The 15261-nt window shown below is 36.6% G+C and overlaps 1 non-coding gene across 1 annotated transcript; it reads left to right on the plus strand.

The window, feature by feature from the left end:
• The first annotated feature begins 12785 nt into the window (after nucleotides 1-12785).
• On the plus strand, nucleotides 12786-12861 carry TRNAT-AGU (transfer RNA threonine (anticodon AGU)). The gene has a single exon. It is a non-coding gene; the product is annotated as a tRNA-Thr (tRNA).
• The last annotated feature ends 2400 nt before the right edge of the window (nucleotides 12862-15261 follow it).

Here is a 15261-nt window from a genome sequence, read left to right on the forward strand (position 1 = left end):
CATTTTAATTTTCATCAACAGATAAACTTATTGAATAAAAATTAACGTATAAACAATTAACTGCTATTTTCAGAATTAACTGCTAATTTCATTTGTGAGCACGACAGAGTCCACTGAATTCTGAAAATGATTACTTTAAAGGCAATGGAACAGGTATTCATTTACAGATTTTAAAGTAGTTCATGAAGGTAGGATCCCAGAGTTCTTCGAATTAATACACATAAAAGTGTTTCATCTACTGTCTACTGTATAACTATTGTAATGCTTATACTACTTTAATTTGCAATGCCCACATCTTTTCAAATGTATTTTCCACATCATTTTTCTAGAACACAAAAAAGCTACAAACTAATAAAGTGAGCATAAATAAAGAGTGAAAAGAATCGACTTAAAATAGCATATTTAAAAAAATGATGTCCTTATTCCCTGCTCCACTGAAACAGCTCTTAGTAAAGTCAACAGTGATCTCAGTTTTGTTAAATCTCCAATATTCATTTTACTTAAATTTTAAGCACCATCAACAATACGGACCAATTCTTAAAAGACTCTATTCCCTTGCATTTACTCTGCAATACTTCTTCATTTTTACTTCTATTTCTCTCCTCTCTCATTCCTTCAATATCTATTTTGTAAGCATTTGGTCACTGTAATAAACATTAATATTCTTCATGGATTTTTTCCTTAAAACCTCTCCTTTCCTCATGCCATTCTTCCTCCCTCCACCATCTCATTCAGGCACATGACTTAAATTATTCCATACACAGGTAATCCACAAGTGTATAACTAAGTTCAGACCTCTCCTTTGAGGACCAGATTTCTTATTTAATTAGTATCTTAATGTCTGCTCTTTGATGTCTTAGCAGTAACTCAAATTCAACATGTCCAAAGTGAACTTCAGATTCTTCATTCAAAACACTGGTTCTCTGCCAATGTATCTTCTCTGTGAGAGACATTGCCAGTCAATCCAAGCATAGAATAAGAAACCTGGGAGTCAAGCTGGACACTTAGCTCACTTCATGCCCTACATTCAATCTATTATCAAGCTCTGTCAATTTGACTTGAGACGTGTAGATATCTTAAAGCATTGGCAGACATACCTTCAAAATGGGAATTAAATGAAATTCTGAACTTAAATCTCTCAAGAAGAATGAATCATTTTAAAAGATCCAAGATAACTAAACCTAAGTTGCCAGGTAACTAGATGGGCTTTTTAACATAAAGGTTATTCCTAAATTTTAAATTATCAAATAGTTTACAAATTTTAACCACAGGGTCTTCATTTGTAAAGACAATTTAAAAAAGGAGAACTGTTCTTATACCCATTTCAGTATAGGCTAGACTGTTATTTGTCAAACAACTTTAAAGTCTTAGTGGCTCAAAATTATAAAGTTTACTTCCAATTTATATACTTGTTCATTGTAGGTGGTCACGATTCTGTTGTGCATCATTCCTATCCTAGAGCCAGCTGATGATGGGTAAGACATTAGAAGGGAAAGTCTGTACAAACATTGAAAGATTAGTACGGATCGGGAATCAACTATTCTGGAAGTAAAACACATCACTGCTGCTCACAACTCATTGGCAAGAACTACTCATATGTTCATTCTGCTCATAAAAGGGCCAGGAAATATGTTTCTCAGAAGCAAAGAGATGAAAATATTTGCAGAACAGTACTAAGAACTTCCTCATTAAACAAAAGAATAGTTTTCATAAGCAAAAGCTGAAATTTAAAATTTGGGGGGATGTATATTCATTATGGGTAATCTTCCTCATAAACATTTTTTTGTGCCTGGAATATTGTATATGGAAGCCAATTATTTTCTACAATTTCAATTAGATTATATTTTTACATAATATTTCTGTTTTCTGAGCTTTCTAAATAGTAAGCTTTTAATCAATTCTGAACTAAGCAACTTCTAAGATATACACCTATAGTTTCTGAGTTCGGAATTACTATACCCCCCTCCTTGGGGAAGATTTCATGAAAAGCAGAGTTTGTCCAGAAAGATACAAATCTTCCTTAGGATCTAATCTTTAACTCTCTCCTTCAGAAAGGATAATGCCCTACTTCTTTGGGACTAAGGTCCAGTGAAAACTCCTTAATCCTCAACAGTCCCTGTTAGAATATTCTCACCTTGTAGTTATTGGAGGACAGATAATGGAATCTTTAAGGTACTCACAGAGTTCTATACTTCTAACTATTCTGCTTTTCATCCACTATTTTTTATTTTATTGGTAAATCATTTGTCCTTTAGTGAGTATCTAGAATTGGAAGTTATATTTTCTTAGTAAAATATTATCATACAAATTTAACATGTCTAAAAGAAGAAGTGATGCACATACTGTCAAAATGGTTTAGCTTTAGGCAAATTTCCCATCTCCTCAAAATTACATGGAGTAACTATATCAAGTATATACTGGTTCACTGAAACTCTATAGGAGAGACTATGTATGGATGCAGTCATCTGTAAGTTGGTTTCCAAACTGTGTCAGAAAACATTTTCTTTAAACTCAATATCAAGGTCCTCTATCCCCAGCCATGTGAAGTTTCCTGACAACATTGTTTTTTGTTTGTTTGTAACAGAGACAGAAAGAGGCAGACAGAGGGACAGATAGGAACAGGTCGATAAGAAGGGAGAGAGATGAGAAGCATCAATTCCTTGTTACAGCACTTTAGTGGTTCATTCATTCCATTCTCATATGTTCCTTGACTGGGGGGCTACAGCAGACCGAGTGACCCCTTGCTCATTCCAGTGACTTTTAGCTCAAGCTGGTGAGCCGATGAGCCTGCGCTCATGCTGGCGACCTCCGTGACTCAAACCCTAGTGCTCAGCATCCTAGTCCAATGCTCTGTCCACTGCGCCACTGCCTGGTCAAGCCTGAAAAGATTTTTAATGCCATTCTTATGTGGAACCTGGAAGAATTGCATTTCTATTACCATAGTACATTTTGCCCGACTGGCTAAAGCTACAGAAACTTTAGTTAAATTCTGTACCAGGAAAGCAGAAGAACTCATATTCTTTGCCCCTAGCATTAGCCAAATCCTATAATATGACTTGGCAAGTGTAGATGACATCTCATATAGTATCTCTGGATTTTAAGTACCATAGAAAAAGTCATGAGCCCTTCAATAAATTTTATGAAACAGATTCTTTCCACAGTGTTCTTCTGAATGAAAGGAACTAAATGTAATTCAAAGTCCATGATAATAGTTGTCTGACACTGTGAACAATACTATTATGTTAAGCCTTATGAAAAGCACTCACTCCTTTTCCAAGCCTAGTAACTATCACTGATGTCATCATAAGGTTTAGTAAAATGAATCTGGGATGTATTTCCTTTTGGGTTACACATCTTCAGGATGTGTTGTACACATAGCTACTAGTGGTGAAAGAAAAGGTAAGATTTCCTCCACAGTATATTCCAAAATAAAATACTTTGAAAGTAAAATGACAGCCAGAATTAATGTTTTAAACAAGTAGATATAAGGTTGTAGTCAATTACCGATAAATTAGTAACCAACTAATAAACTGAAACTTTCAGTATAATCTTTGGGATCATACTCTCCCCCTGTTTTTTATGGGTTTAAAATACATCTAAGGCAGTTGACCAAGAGACTTGTTTTTAAAATACTGATAGGTCAACAAAAATGTCAAGTCATGCTTCTCTTTTGCATGCTAGTAAGCAATCTGGTATTTCCTACTGAATTTTCACAGAAATCTGTAATCATTATTTTGTTTACACAGGTCATCCTAATGGTTTTTCTTTAAAGATCTCATTACTTTCGTAAAATATTAAAAGGCAGAGTGGGAAATCATACAGGGTAGGCCAAAAATAGGTTACAGTGGTAATTATGCGAAACTCAGAGTTTATTCTTTATTATTATTATTATTATTATTATTATTATTATTATTATTATTATACAGTGAGTAGAAGAGAGGCAGAGACAGAATCCTGCATGCCCCTGACCAGGATCCACCCGGCCAGCACATTAGGAGGCAATGATCTACCCATCTGGGGCATTGCTCCATTGTTCCACCAAGCTCTTCTTACCACCTGAAGTGGAGGCCAAGAAGTCATCCTCAGCTCTCAGGGTCAATTCCCTGTAATCAAGATATGGCTGCAAGAGAGGAAGAGAGACAGAGAGAGAGAGAGGGAAGAGAGAAAGAGAGAGAGAGAGAGAAAGAAGAGGAAAAGTCATAGAGAAGCAGATGGGCGCTTCTCCGGTGTGCCCGGACGGGATTCAAACCCCAGCATCCACATGCGAGGCTGACAGTCTACTACAGAGCCAACTGAACAGGGCCCGAGTTTATTCTCATATTATTATTTATTCCTTATTGTATTATTTTTCAATAGTGCAAACAACATAAAGCTACTTTGCCCCACCATATATGTTTGGAACCCTATATCTCCAGTTGTGTTTATACAGTATTACAACTGTATAAACACTGATTACCAACCAAGATTCTGGAGCAGTGTTGTTATAAATCACTGCTATTCTCTGTCCAATCAGAGGAGGAAAGCAGAGTGATTCGTACTTTTAGGCAAAATTCCCCTTAGGCCCAATATTTCTGGTTCCATTTCCAGTGGTTTACAGCACTGCCCCGATTTCTGATTTTTTAAAGACTCGACATCTCAAATGGAAACTCATCTTGTCAGGCCTCTGTCACCACTTACAGCCTGACGAGCCCAACACACAGCACTCAGGGCTTATTCCTCTCCCTGAATACAAAAATGAGGGACAAACATAGGGTGACAAGAAATGATTTGACTTTGTGTGATGGGAATGCAACATAATCAACAGTTCAAATGCCATAGAAACGTTTACCTGAAACCTATGTACTGTTATTGATCAATGTCATTTTGTTAAATTTGACTTTCTAAACAAAATTTAAGAAAATTCATTAATATAATTGATCATTTCAATTGCCTAAAAAAAAATCACACGACCATATAAATACAGAACAATAATTTGAAAATATCTAATAGCATTCATGCTCAGTAAACTGGGAAGAGAGGGAATGTACCTCATAGTTAAAGGTGTGAAAATCAAAGCTTTCTAAGATCAAATACAAGGCAAGGATATGCCCTATCACCACACCTTATCAACATTATTCTGAAAGTACTAGCTACTATAGTAAGAAAATACAATAAAAGTATTTAAATTAAAAAGGAAAAGATAAGACTGTTTTTGTTCACATATGTTATAATCATCTATGCAGAGAACCTTAAAAAATTAACCAAAAAACTCTAAGAACTAATAAGCAACTTTAGGAAAAATGCAGAATACAAATTTAATATTAAAAGCCACTCACTTTGCTATATACCAGTAATAAACAAGTAAAAATTTAAAGTACAAATATAGTAACATTTAATAGCACTCAAAAGAAAGAAATAAAATATGTGTTAGAGCTATAGAAGGCTGCTTCCAAATCTAGGCTATGGTAAATAATATTATAATCAACATAGGGGTGCATACATTTTTTGAATCAGTGCTTCAGGTTTCTATGGATATATTCCAAGAAATGAAATTACTGGGTCATGAGGCAGTTCCATTTCTATTTTTTGAGGTAAGTCCATACGGCTTTCCACAATGGCTGCTCCAATCTGCATTCTCGCCTTTAGTGCACATGGGTTTCCTTTTATCCACACTTGCCAACACCTGTTATTTGTCAATTTATTGATAATAGCCATTTTTGTCAAGTGGGAGGTAATATCTCGTACTTTTAATTTTCATTTCTCTGATGATTCCTGGCTTTGAGCATCCTTTCATATATCTATTGGTCATCTGTATGTCCTCTTTAGACAAGTATCTATTGAGGTCATTTGCTCATTTTTTAATTGAATTGTTTGTATTTTGGTGTTGAATTTGATAAATTCTATAAATTTTGTATATTAAATCCTTATCAGATATATTGGCAGGTATGTCCTCCCACCCAATGAGTTGATGATTTCCTTTGGTGCAAAAACTCCTTAGTTCAATGTAGTCTCATTCCTTTATTTTTTCTGTTGTTTCTCCTCATTGAGGCAATATACCTGGAAAAATACTGCTATGAGAAAGTTCCTAGATTTTACTGCTAATGTTTTCTTCGAGGATTTTTATGGTCTCAATAATATTTAAGTATTTATTCTATTTTTAGTTTATTCATGTATATGGTGTAAGAAGGTGGTCTAGTCTCATTTCTTTGCACACATCTGTCCAATTCACCAAACACCTATTACTGAATAAACTGTCTTTATCCCATTGTATTGTTTTGCCTTCTTTCTCAAATATTAATTCACTAGACAAGCCTGGAATCAGTCCAAGTTCCCCTAAGTACATGAGTGAATAAAAAAGGCTGTGGTACATAATATACACAATGGAATACTACTCAGCTGTAAAATGAAGGAAATCTTTTTTTTTTTTTTTTTTCTGAAGCTGGAAATGGGGAGAGACAGTAAGACAGACTCCCGCATGCGCCCGACCAGGATCCACCCGGCACGCCCACCAGAGGCGACGCTCTGCCCACCAGGGAGCGATGCTCTGCCCCTCCGGGGCATCGCTCTGCCGCGACCAGAGCCCACTCTAGCGCCTGGGGCAGAGGCCAAGGAGCCATCCCCAGTGCCCGGGCCATTTTTGCTCCAATGGAGCCTCGGCTGCGGGAGGGGAAGAGAGAGACAGAGAGGAAGAAGGGGGGGTGGAGAAGCAAATGGGCGCTTCTCCTTATGTGCCCTGGCCGGGAATCGAACCCGGGTCCCCCTCATGGCAGGCCGAGGCTCTACCGCTGAGCCTACCGGCCAGGGAAAAATGAAGGAAATCTTAACTTTGTAACAGCATAGATCAAACAGGAAAGGCTATGATACTAAGTGAAATAAACCAATCAGAGAAAGACAAGTACCATATGATTTCACTTATGTGTTGAAAGAATCATCAAATTAAAGTAGCAAAGTAGAAACATTTTCATGGATACAGAGAACAGATTGACAGCAGTTGGGTTTGGGGGCTGAATGAGAAGGGACAAGGGATTAAGAAAAGAAAAGATTTACGGACACAATGCTATTATAGTTGCCAGAGGTAGTAGAAGACGACTTGATTTGGGGTGATGAACACATTATACACTAAACCAATGATACAATACACACGTGTACACCTGAAACCTATATAATTTTCCAAAGTCACACCAATAAATTCAATAAGAGGGTTTAGCAAGGTAGCAATATTCAAAAATCAATATACACTAAATGCAAAGAGCACTCTTGAATGTGCTCTGGAACAAAACAAACAAAAAAACAAAATACTGCTAGAAAAACTGGTGAAATCCACATCAAATCTGCAGCTTACTTATTTTAAAAATAAAAAGAAGATCTACCCTATCCGGTTGGCTTGATGGATAGAGGGTTGGCTTGCTGTATGGATGTCCCAGGTTCAATTCCCAGTTGGGCATCCAGGAGAAGTGACCATTGACTTCTCTTTCCTTTGCTCTCCTCCTTCTCTTTCTCTTCCCCTCCTGTAGGCAATGGCTTGATAGCTCATAGCATTGCTGTCCTGGACACTGAGGATAGGTCGGTTGATTCGAGGCTTGACCCCAGATGGGGTTGCCTGGTGGATCACAGTCAGGGCTCATGCTGGAATTTCCTCTGCTCACATAAAAAAAAAAATCTCTGTTCAAAGAAAACTACAAATATCTGATTAAAGAAATCAAAGAAAGAATGAACAGGAAGACTCATTATTTGGGCACTTAATTTAGCTAAATAGTGTGAGTGAACTTGCTTACATAATTCAGTTAAATCATGCACACTATGTTTAGTCAAGTTCAGTGTGATGTGTGTGGACTGGACACTCTAAAACTGTTAGATAGTAGCCCCTTCTCCCCTTTGAGACATCTGGATTTCTCCCCTCTCATTTATTCATTTAAATGCCTGTTTCTCCATATCAGAGCCACTAAAGCAATAACAGAGCTAAAAAGAAAATGCATTTGATTTCAGAATGTCATAAAATAGAAAATAAATAAATACAATGCAGGACTCCATGTTGTAAGAGAAGAAGATCTATATGTAGAGCAGAGTTTGGACCTTATAGGGGTCTCTAAGCACAGACCTTAAACCTCCTCCCACATTGCCCGTGTCTTTATTATGCCCACATATATGACACAGGTGCTCTGAGAGTATTTTAAACACCTCTATTTTCAGTAGCATTTCACAACTGAGCAACTGTTCAGCATGTGGGAAATGTTTTCCTTTTTAGAAGAAATCAAGAAAGGGATGGAAACAAAATTGTAGTAAATAGTAAAATAGAGAAGGCAAATTTAGGTTAGAGAAGCAGGAACATATGTTAAGTATATAATGAAAGAATACGACTAAATTGTCAGTGAAAAATATGCAATTAAAAAACTAGAAGAAACTGTCATTTTCTCATTACTAAAAAGGAGAGAGCGAACATTTCTGCTCAAGGGATTTTATAACTGATACCAAGGTTATTCAAATAATAACAAAAGAAACAACCTCTTAGAAAGTGAGGCACTGTTGTGGGCATTACATTTATTACATTTTTACAACAATTCTCTAAAATACATCTAACCACACTTTACAGAGGAAGAAACACTAGGTAGGACTCAGTGAAGTTAAGAAATTTGCGGCCTGTAAAAAGCAGGCAAACCAGAATAGTTCAGGCGTGCAGGGACAGATCCTTTCCAATGGATAAAGAGCTTATCTGATTAAGACCCAGAAATTAGTTATCTGAAGAAAGGAAATGGGTGGACTCAAGCAGACCGAAATGTTTCATTCAAACCTCAACGGTATCTGCTGAATACTGCACCAAAGACTTGGAGAAATGGCCCCTTTCAGGTCATTCACACTGATTTAGAACTGGCTAAGTTAGACTCAAGGGTAAGTCAGAGGATCACTAGAATTCGATGTTTCAAAATAAGATAAACTTTTTTAATAAATAAGAAATGATTTGACAGAGATGTAATACAGAATTAAAAAACATTTTCTGAACTGATGTAAAAGAGTTCAGAAAAGAATTAGAAAAATAGTTTTAGTGTTCAAGTCTACACTTGGAAAAACACAAGAGCATATAAACATGACTGATTTGCAAAATTCACACACCAAAGTCAGTCTTTGAAGACCCAAGACAATGGGAAAAAAACCTGAAACCCGATAATAGCACACCAGAGATTATTTTCCAGTAAGTATAACTAAAATTCTCTGAAGAACAGTCTAAATCCAGCTAGCATAGGCAATGAAGTGTAAAATCTAATATTATTATCAAAAATTAAAAAAATTATCATTTCAGAGAAAGCTCTTTTGTAGCAAGAATTCAAGATATGGCATTATCTGACCATACAAAATACGTGGTGACCTCTGAAGGGATCTGGAGGTCTGAATGATCATTCGTCCATTTCATTTCCTCTACATCACCTTCACTACCTTCAGCATTTGACTAGCTATAACAGAAGAGGATAGCTCCTATATCTCCCAAAACAGCTCACTTTCTATTAAGATAGTTTTACTGTCAATAATATAATATCAATCTGGGATCCACCTCTCCATCTCTGCCACATACGGTCATTGGTCCTTAGCACCAAAAAATTTCAAAGAGCTGAGTTTATATCTGTTTTTCACAAACAGATACTACATTTACTTCAACATTATATTTACCTTAGGCTTTATACTCAGAGGAATTAGTGAACTTAGAGAAATAGATCTGAGAATGGTGTATACAGTAGTAGGAATTGAAGTCCCATAAACTAATATTAGAGTCCTAAAACAAAGCATTAAGTGGAAATGGGAAATAGCATGCTGTTATGCTGTACAATGTCATGTGGCTATGTGTAAATACATCAGAATCCTTTAATCATCCTGCACATAATACATTTTTACCTTTGAATTCTCAAATATCTTCACTAGGCAAACTATTTCCATGTTTCTCAATTTTTAGTGCTGCTATAACTTGGTGTGCCAACTGCTAGAATAAATTTAGAGTGACAGAGAGAAAGACAGAGAGATCTAGTCAGATATAGATGACAATACATGATATACATATATATATATATCCATACATAATATTTATAATTATATAACCTATAAAATATTACTGTTTGTTCAAATCTGAAATTATAACATATTCAATACCCCATTCACAGAAGTCTTAAATATTCAACTCTAATATATGAATAATGGTTAAATCTCATTTAATATTATTATGTATTATTTTGTTGGACCTATCTTGTATTAAGTCACTATAATAAGCTGCTATAACAAGGAGAATGAGAACAATAGCAGCTCATTACAATCTAAGAATTCTCTTTTGCACTATCAGTTGAGCCAATCCAGGCTGGAAGAACAACGCTGCTTCATGAGGTCAGTCAGGGCCCAGGTTCCTTCCATTCTCTTCCTCTGTGATAACAGTATATTGTCCTCATCCACATCCTTTAAAGTGGCTCACCAACACCACCTATACACTCCTATTCTCAAGATGAAAATAAAAGTACTGTGTATGTAATTTTGTTTTAAGAGGCATGGCCCAGAAATAGAACACGTAAATTTTATTCACATCCCACTGGTCCATAATCCCTGTCATGCGCACATCTAGCTATGAGGTAGACTAGGAAAAGTCGTTTTTATCTCTTTGACCATACAGACAATTAAGGCTGGTGGTGTGGCTGATTGAGAAAGTGAATAGCATTATTTAAATTAGAAAGGAGATAACTGATAATGGAGGAAAGTTAGCTGACTCTTCCATTAAACCTTTGAAACATTTAGGTTAATTTGGATTAATTTTATTCTTGCTATTCATCTTAAAACTGGAATTTATAAATTTTATTAAAACACTAACTATATGCAAACAAAGTAAAATATTTAAGATACTTACAAGTAAAAAAGCATTTTTGTATTAAACAAGGATAATCAGGAGATCAATAGCTGAAGAGAATATAATCTTTAGGTGTCACAAACCAGCTCAACAAATAACTTTGCAGTCCTGGGTGGGAACGGTGGAGTATTAGAAAATAAACAGAGAAAGAAAAAGAATAGGATCAGGTGGTATTAAGGTAGCTGATGGTCTACAAAGAGTGCCTGCACTCTCAAAAGCTTTAGTTTTAGAGTGTAAAACAAAGTCATTTGCAAATCAAAGAGAGCTCAGATACAAAGTCATATTTCCAAGGAAAACCAAAAATTCTCCCCAGATCCCCCCAAAACCTACACCATATATAACAGCTTAACTTCATGAAACCAAGAGGAAATGAAAACTGCCTCCAGTTTCTCCGAGGGACATGGGGGATAGGACGAGTAGAAAAAATCCAAAATCACAGCAATGATGGAGGTGTCCGGAAGGGCATGTAAATTGCCCTTACCAACTTAATCAAACAATCAGAGGTGGTGGGCAAGAGCTTATCCTTTTCTTTAGTCTTACACTGTGAGGATTTTGTCAACTCGCAAACTCACACATTTAGGATTTTGAGATATATAGGTATTATCAAAATTTTCTCCAAAACTCTGTATGACTTTATATCCAATCAATAACGCATTAGCATGGGTTTGTTTTGATATTTTCGTATGAGCTTTATTGAGGTATAATTTATATAATACTGCAAAAGTCACCCATTGACATTTATATTTCAACAACTTTTAGATTTATGAAGTTGTACAACCATCACAATAGTTAAACACTTCATCGCTCTAAGGTCCACTCCTTATAGTCAAATCCCTAATCACACCCCGAATCCCAGGCAAACACTGCTTTCAGTGACTTGCAATTTTTAGAAATTTCATATAAGTGGGATTGTCTAATGCATCATCATTAGTGTCCGGTTTCTTTCACTATTTTATAGTGCTCCTGCAGTTCACCCATGCCAGTGTTTCTCTGTAGTCTATCACAGAGGCTGATTACTGTGTCTTTCCATAAAAAAGATGCGTGTGTTTACCATTTCACCCATTGGTGCAATTTGGATCATTACCAGCTTCTTTTCTTTTTGCAATTATACATAATAATTCTGACTATTACTGTTTAATTCTTTTTAGCCACGTAAGATTTTATTGTTTCTCTCAATCTTGCTAGAATGATTTCAGTATATCAGCTTTAAATATGAGAACATGCACATTCATTCCTGATACAAAAACAGTACTTCTAACACTTCTAAGAGTAGTGAAGTTTTAGAGAGTGTATTTATTCTAAGTGACAATATACTCTCCAAGACTGTTTCTATGTACCATAATCTTTTTCTGACTTGTTTTGTTACGAAGAGGAACGCCTTATTCTTTAAATTGATTAAGGGCTGATATCATCTTTCCTAAGTTATTGGCACACACTACATTATTCAAAAAACATTTAGAAAACATTGCATCCTGATTTATATATTATATGTATGACTTGCATTATCTTTTATATTTTAAATTCATATCCCCATTTAACAAATATTTTTCAACCTACGATGGTCCAGACACTGTGGTTAGACTAAGGAAAAAAATTAATAGAACACAGGTCTTGTCTTCATGAAGCTTTACACACTAAGGAGGCAATCAGATTATTTATAAATGGGTGCGTACTATGCATAAAAAATGTAATTACAGATCTATAAAAATAAGACCTATTTCAACTTGAACCTTAGAAGACCTAGGAAGCATTGTCAGAGAAGGAATGCCAAAGGGAGAAACCTTTCATGAAGAGGAGCTGCAAAGAAATGAGGTAGCAACAATACTGAAAGTGGAGGACCCCCATCTCTCCAGGATTCAGGTGCCTGGGTGAGATCAGCTATCAAGTTTTTAAGCAGAAATATGTATCTTGCATCAAGAAACTAACAAGCAGGGCCCTGGCCGGTTGGCTCAGTGGTAGAGCGTCGGCCTAGTGTGCGGAGGACCCGGGTTCGATTCCCGGCCAGGGCACACAGGAGAAGCGTCCATTTGCTTCTCCACCCCTCCGCCGCACTTTCCTCTCTGTCTCCCTCTTCCCCTCCCGCAGCCAAGGCTCCATTGGAGCAAAAGATGGCCTGGGTGCTGGGGATGGCTCTGTGGCCTCTGCCTCAGGCGCTAGAGTGGCTTTGGTTGCAACATGGCGACGCCCAGGATGGGCAGAGCATCGCCCCTGATGGGCGTGCTGGGTGGATCCCGGTCGGGCGCATGCGGGAGTCTGTCTGACTGTCTCTCCCTGTTTCCAGCTTCAGAAAAAAAAAAAAAAAGAAAGAAACTAACAAGCAGAATACAGTATACACTTTACTATTTAGTTTTGCAAAAATGATTAGATTTCTGTTATCCTTTCTGAGACATAACAGCACACCATCTGCTGTGTGATTCCTGACCTGCAGAAAGCTCCAGTTGCACAAAGCACCAACATCATTGGCCCTTCCCTGGACGCGACAGCTTTCAGTCACCTATGCTTGGTTGCAAACTTCACTTCCTCAGGATGGGAACAGAGAGTCACTCGGTGCTTTGGCTTTCCTCCAACAATCTGGTATCGTGGGGAAATACAGGTCATTTCTATTGCCCAGGCAAGGCTTCTGAAAGGGCAGTAACACAGAAGGAGCTTGAGAGCAAACTGGCGCAAAATCATGAAAGGATTCAGGAGCCACACGGAAGACCTCTAAGCTCAATCAGCTCTCACTGAGTCAGCAGTCATCCGTGGTCATTTCTGTCCTATTTACTGGCTCAGCTAAAATTTATCTTCCCTCAGGAAACTGTATCTATGCCTTGAAACCACGAGGGCCCATGATATAGGGAAAGGTGAAAAGACTTGTTCTTTAGTATATATAGATAGTGAATAGGCATTGCTGGTTTTGAAACAGATCTTGACTTTGACGAGCTGTTTTGTGAAGCATGCACAGATGAAATAGTGCAAGACTGGATGTAAGAGGAGGAAACATTATGGAACCTTATTTAGAGCCAGACTATGTCCTAAGTGCTTCATGGACCTTATATCTCTTAATTATCACAGCTCTCTAAAGTAGACCCCATCACTATTTTCATGTAATTTAGACACTGAGGCTCTGACTACTTAAGAAAATGCCTAAGATCACACAGTGTATGAGTGGAAGAGACAGGATGCAAACCCTGGAATTCTGATTCTACATGTATACCCTTAATTACTATGATCTACTACCTCTAATAAATTAGGTAATGTCTAGAATTAAGATACCTTTCATTTAGTGGTGGAGGTGCTAAAAGAAAAAAGTAAATGGGAAGAGAAAAGCAGCAACAAATCTGCACTGAAGTGATAGAGAACATGGTATATTTAACTTTCAACTTGACCCAACATCCATATGCTATACTAAATACAGTATTAATTAAACCTAAAATGCTGTGTGAGGATTCAAGTCAAGAAGAACAGACTGAAAGCACAGAGATGAGTAGCAATATGCAGGGGTACTAGGGGATTTTGACAGTGCTGGGGCACATGGTAAACAACAGGCTGACAAGGTCTGGGGCAGTAGAACTACACAGTGCTCGAACGCCCTGCTACCCAACTGCATTCATAGGAAATGGTATAATAGCATTGGGCCAATCAGTCCCCATTATACTTTCACCTCCACCCTCAGATGTCTGCTATCAACATCTGTCTTCTGGTATAAAGTGGTATATCTGTCCTTTTTCATGGCTCTGTTAGAGAAGTAAGTGACATTCTCAAAAATGGTTCTTGTATATATATTCCCTGAAAAAAATTAACACTTTTTTGACAATGTCTGCTAATTGTTTTTATACTTGAAAACAATGTGGCTGCAAATAATACTGCAGTATCACACTTTTCTTTCAACATCTGCAGATACTATTATTCTCAAGGAATAAATATTGCTTTATGGATGTGTAAAGTCAGCTTAGTGTTTAGTACTTATAAGTGACTTGTTTCCCTTACAGCAACTACAGAATTTATTTGTTTGCTTTATCAATTAAGAGAATAAATAATTAAATGGGAGTTTTTAATTTCTACAAATCATCTTCTATCATTTTCTTTTTCCTGGAAAATAATGGATATCCTCTTCATTTGTGGTTTCAATTCTTTAATCCTGGGGTTAATTTATGGTATTATGTCTTGCATAACTGGTTTATTTGTTAACATCTTTATAGTTATGCTGTATTATTTGGCCTTATCTATGTCTTGTATTTAATTATATATTACTCTCTTCCCTTTATACTTCCTTATAAAATAATCTATATATCAGATATTCAATTTTAAGCTTTGTCCTGTATTGTTATCTAATTAATTTATTTATTGTTTAATCTTTCTTCGGACTTTTTTTGTCCTCAGCTCTACATTTTCCATTCTTATTTCTGTACACTGAGTTGCCATCTTGC

This window comes from Saccopteryx leptura, chromosome 4 (genome assembly GCF_036850995.1).
Source record: "Saccopteryx leptura isolate mSacLep1 chromosome 4, mSacLep1_pri_phased_curated, whole genome shotgun sequence".
Taxonomy (NCBI): Eukaryota; Metazoa; Chordata; class Mammalia; order Chiroptera; family Emballonuridae; genus Saccopteryx; species Saccopteryx leptura.